The sequence below is a fragment of the Lactuca sativa genome, chromosome 9 (assembly GCF_002870075.4).
Source record: "Lactuca sativa cultivar Salinas chromosome 9, Lsat_Salinas_v11, whole genome shotgun sequence".
NCBI classification, from domain to species: domain Eukaryota; kingdom Viridiplantae; phylum Streptophyta; class Magnoliopsida; order Asterales; family Asteraceae; genus Lactuca; species Lactuca sativa.
The window spans coordinates 200477439-200483438 of record NC_056631.2 but is presented as its reverse complement, the minus strand read 5'-3'; positions in this window follow the sequence as shown (position 1 = coordinate 200483438).

Here is a 6000-nt window from a genome sequence, read left to right as displayed (position 1 = left end):
AGTTACTTTATAATATTCATCATACTTTGAATGAGAATTAATAAGTCCTTGTCTTACCCGTTCGGCTAACGACCCTCCACCGATCAAGCAAGCGGTGGGTGAGAGTGGACACCCATTAAGTCACCATTTTATAGGCAACAACCTTATACCCACCTTATAGACCGGCTTCGTGAATGAGGCGTACTAGCGGTAAGACGACTTTGTTCTTATACATATATATATATATATATATATATATATATATATATATATATATATATATATATATATATAATTATTAAATCATAATAATATAAGTATAAGGGTTGAATTTTAACTTTTAAAATTCTAGGGGTTGGAACTAAAGTTTTAACTTAACTTTACTTGTTCCAAAACTTGAGGGCAAGTTTTGTAAACTTTCAAAACTTTTCATTTCTTGTAACTTATGAGTTTAATAGAGTAATAAAATGAGGACTTTTCATTTTTCCTAACTCTTGTGTTCTTTTAATGGTTTTTAATCCAAGAGACTTTTGGTTTTCCATAACTTGAGGACAAGTTATGGACTCCATTAAAACACATTATGATCATGAATTAATCTACCACATAGGTTACAAATAATTCCTATGATCATCTAAACATCATAAGAACAAGAATATGAATATGAACACTTTCAAGAATCAAAATCACATTTAATCTTTGTAATTTTGATAACTTGTTGTTGTAAATGAGTTAGAAAAGACATTACACCTTCTAAAATAAGTTTTCAAGTACCAAAACATTTTAGGGTAATGATTCTAATTCATTTCCAGCAACTCAAGTCGAAATTCTGCACTCTGTCGACTCTACTCGCCGAGTGCATAAACCTACTCGCCGAGTAGGTTGAAGATACACATGAACTCGACGAGTCCTCCCCATGGACTCGCCGAGTCCATCAGTCAGACAGCAAGATTTTCGACTTTCTTTAACTTTTAAGCACAAATAACAAACAAACAAGCCTAGGCTCTGATACCACTGATGGGTTTTGAGCATTCTAACACTTCCTAAGTGTACATGCAACCCTAATAACCTTGGATCTATGTTTGTCTAATTATCATGCAAAGTTGAATTCCAAGGTTATATTCCTATCTAGCATACATGGGGAACAATTCTAACTTGAATCATAGATAGAATAACTTACCTTGTTGTTGATTGTGTTCCTTGAAACCTTGTGAGCCTAGCACCCCAAGTGTGATGCCTCAAATGCTTCACACAACACCAAATGCTCTTGGAAAGACTCTTGAGATAACACACACTTCTCAAAATCGGCCAAGCCCTCTAGTTTCTTATGTCTAGCTTGTGTAGCCAATTTTGTGGAGAATGGGACTCTTATATAGTGTTGGCACATCTAGGGTTACACCATGTAAACCCTAATGTGTCATGACTCTTCATTTCCATGACCCATGGGTTTGTAACTCCCATGGAGCATCCTATGGGTAGAACCCAACTTGATAATCCATGGAGCCTTTTAGCCCACTATACAAGATATGGATGATTTACATAACCAACCCATATATTTAATTAGTTATCCTTTGATCACTTAATTAATTCCAAATTAATTCTTTGATCAACTAATTAAATAATATTATTAATATATTAGAACTTATAATATATTAATAATCTCCAAGTGTTATTTCTCTCATTAAGTCTATCCAATTGCATGGTGCCATGCAACCCAAATGGACCATGCCGGGTCGGGTCAAGTACAAGCCCGAAATAGTTATGGACTTAGACACCTTATCCAACAATTACGTGGGAGCAGTTCCAGGATATGTTTCACACCCGCTACGTTCTGTGTGTGGAACAGGAGCGGCTTGCTCAGGAGTTTTTGACATTGAGACAGGATGGGGAGTCTGTGATGGAGATCACTCGTATGTTCATGGAGAGGGCTATGTTTTGCCCGGAGTTTGCTTCAGAGCAGTCTCAGATGACTCGTTATCTGAGTATGCTCAAGACTGATATTCGACAGTTTGTGTCTACCCAGTGATGTGATACCCTCCTGGACCTTCAGGAAGCCGCGCGACAGCGTGAGTTGGAGATAGAGCTGCAGCTGAAGGAGCAGCGTCAGGCACCGGCACAGTCTCAGCCGGCACCTAAGCGGTCTAAGACCGCTGATACACGGTCTGGGGGTCAGCAGAGCCGCACTTGTGGAAAGTGTGGCAGGGTTCATTCGGGAGTCTGTAGAGCAGGAGGTGGGTGCCACAAATATGGCAAGGAGGGGCAATATGCCAAGGACTGCCATCAGTCCGCCTCTCCCGCAGATATGAAGATTTGTTATCATTTTCATCAGGTTGGTCATGTGAAGACCAACTGTCCGCAGCTCGCCGCCAAGCCGGCGCAGGGTTTCGCGCCAGCTGCTGCGAGGATTGGAGATGGGAGGCCAGTCAAGGTGGAGCCTCCGAAGGCTCAGGGTCGCGCCTTCCAGCTCACGGCCGAGGAGGCTAAGTCAGCACCAGATGTGGTTGCTGGTACGTTTCTATTCTCTGTCTCAGTTATTGTATTTGTGTTATGCTTATTGATTGTACCTGTGATTAGGTACGTTTTTAGTAAATTCTTTTCCTGCCTTGGTATTATTTGACTCGGGGGCGAGTCGGTCGCTTGTATCTCAGTCCTTCTCTAGAGGGTCAGTGTGCCGATAGATGATCTTGAGTGTCCGTTGCGAGTTTCGATCGCCAACAAGCATGGGTTTTCTGCTTCTTCGGTCTACCAGGGATGCGAGTTAGAGATTTTCGGGGTGTCCTTCCTGATAGATTTGATTCCTATCCCCATAGGGGATGTATGCGTGATTATAGGGATGGATTGGCTTAGCCGTGTTGGCGCCATGATCGACTGTGAGGGTCAGCGGGTGGTGGTTCGAACCCCAAGTGGGGGAGAACTTGTAGTATATGGTGAGGGCACCAGGTTGGGATCAGGGTTTTGTTCGGCAGCCAGGGCTCGTCAATATATTTAGCACGGGTTTGCTGGTTAATTGGCATATGTGGTAGATACGCGGGTTAGAGAGCAGCTCTCAGTTTCTGAGGTCCCGGTGGCGAGGGAATTTGCTGATGTGTTTCCAGAAGAGTTACCCGGAGTGCCCCAGGAGAGGCAGGTTGAGTTCAGGATCGACTTAGTGCCAGATGCGGCCCCTATCGCCAAGGCGCCATATCGACTGGCACCGCCTGAGATGCAGGAGCTATCATCTCAGTTGCAGGAGCTGCTGGGCAAGCAGTTTATTCGTCCGAGTAGTTCACCCTGGGGAGCACCGATCATTTTCGCCAGGAAGAAGGACGGTTCGCACAGGATGTGCATTGACTATAGGGAGTTGAACAAGTTAACGGTGAAGAAGCGTTATCCACTCCCGAGGATAGATGATCTCCTTGATCAGCTGCAGGGTGCGTCTTGGTTTTCCAAGATTGATTTGAGATCAAGATATCACCGAGTCAGGGTGAGGGAGGAGGACGTGGAAAAGACCGCGTTTCGAACTCGTTATGGTCATTACAAGTTCGTGGTGATGCCATTTGAGCTCACCAACACGCCAGCGGTGTTCATGGATCTGATGAATCGAGTCTGCAGACCGATGCTCGATCGCTCGGTCATTGTGCTCATAGATGATATCTTGGTGTATTCCAAGACTCAAGAGTAGCATGAGGAGCATCTTAGGGAGCTGCTAGGGGTTCTGAGGCGAGAACGGATGTATGCCAAGTTCTCGAAATGCAAGTTTTGGTTACGAGAGGTCCAGTTCCTCGGACATCTCGTTAATCAGGAGGGGATTTTGGTCGATCCGACCAAGGTGGAGGCGGTAATACAGTGGGAGACTCCAAAATATCCCTCAGACATCAGGATTTTCTTGGGTTTAGTAGGGTATTATCGGAGATTCATTCGTGATTTCTCCAAGATTGTCGTACCCCTCACTCGTCTAACGAGGAAATGGGTGGATTTCAGGTGGGGCCCTGAGCAGCAGAGGGCGTTTGAGACCCTCCGGCGGTGTTTATGAGAGGCGCCGGTGTTGACACTCCCCAAGGGAGTGGAGGACTTCGTGGTATTTTGTGATGCATCCATCACCGACTTAGGGGTAGTCCTCATGCAGAGGGGACGAGTGGCAGCCTACGCATCGCGGCAGCTGAAGTTGCATGAGACGATATACCCTACGCACGATCTTGAGTTGGGAGAGGTGGTGTTCGCTCTCAAGATTTGGAGGCACTATATGTACGGGGTCCGTTGTACTATATACACGGATCACAAGAGTTTGAGACACATCATGGATCAGTCGAACCTGAACATGAGGCAGCGCATGTGGCTGGATGTGGTCAAGGACTATGATTGCGAGATCCTTTACCATCCTGGTAAAGCGAATGTGGTTGCGGATGCTCTGAGCCGCAAGTCAGTTGGGTCCTCGACCCCAGCCAGGTGTATGAGGATAGCAGTGGATTCCCCACCGGTGGGTTTGATCATAGATGCTCAGATTGAGGGCATGAGGCCGGAGAACTGGAAGTTGGAGAGGATTAAGGGCGAAAGCGCCCGATTGTTCAGGATAGCCGCAGATTGTTGACCCGTTACGGTCGGGTTTGGGTTCCGATGTCCGAAGGGGTCCGGCAGACAGTGATGGATGAGGCTCATAAGTCTCATTTTTCGATTCACCCGGGAGCCACCAAGATGTACTGTGATTTGAGTTCGAGTTATTGATGGCCTGATATGAAGCGAGATATCTCTTGGTTTGTTGAGAGGTGCTTGACCTGTAGGATGGTCAAGGCCGAGCATCAGAGGCCGCATGGTAAGTTACAACCTCTGGAGATTCCCATGTGGAAATGGGAAAGGATCACTATGGATTTCATCACGAAGTTACCAAAAACGGCAAGGGGGTTTGATGCTATATGGGTCATCGTGGATCGATTGACCAAGAGTGCCCATTTCCTAGCCATACGGGAAAGTTCGTCGACAGAGAAGTTGGCCGACCTGTACGTCAGAGAGATTGTCTCTCGCCATGGGGTTCCAGTTTCTATCGTTTCCGATCGAGATGTCAGGTTTACTTCCCATTTTTGGCAGAAGTTCCATGAGGAACAGGGTACACGACTGCATTTTAGTACAACGTTCTATCCGTAGACTGATGGGCAGAGTGAGCGGACCATTTAGACCCTCGAGGATATGTTGAGGGCGTGTGTTATTGATTTTGGTGGGAGTTGGGATTCCCACCTACCGCTTGCAGAGCTCGCCTACAACAATAGCTATCATTCCAGTATTGGCGCGCCGCCTTTCGAGCTGTTGTATGGACGGAAGTGTAGGACCCCAGTTTGCTAGGGCGAGGTTGGGCACAGAGTGATGGGTCGGACAGAGGTAGTTCTGCAAACTAACAGAATGATACAGCAGATTAGACAGCGATTGCAGACCGCACAGAGCCGGCAGAAAAGTTATGCCGACCGACGCCGATCTGAGCTGTAATTTCAGGTGGGACATGGTTCTTCTAAAGGTCTCACCATGGAAGGGTGTGATCCGCTTCAGGAAGAGGGGAAAATTGGGTCCCCATTATATGGGCCGTTTAGGATTATCGCCAGGATTGGCAGGGTGGCTTATAGGCTAGAGCTTCCAGAGGAGCTTAGCCGAATCCACAACACATTTCATGTTTCGCAGTTGCGAAAATGCATTATGGACCAGGAGGCAGTGGTATCGTTGGATGACATTCAGGTTGATGAGCGCCTGAACTATGTGGAGAGGCCTGTGGCTATTTTGGAAAGGAAGAAGAAGATTATGCGGAACAAGGAAATACCTTTAGTGAAGGTACAGTGGGAGCATCAGAAGGGATCCGAATGGACATGGGAGCCGGAGGCGAAGATACGCGAGCATTACCCGACACTGTTCATTCCAGCGGACTTCGAGGGCGAAGTCTAGTTCAAGTGGGGGAGAGTTGTAACGCCCCGATTCTCAGGTATGGTAATATGTATTTTTGGATTTGGCCCTACTCGACGAGTTGGTTTACCTACTCGTCGAGTAGCAGTGAGAAGGATCGCGGGT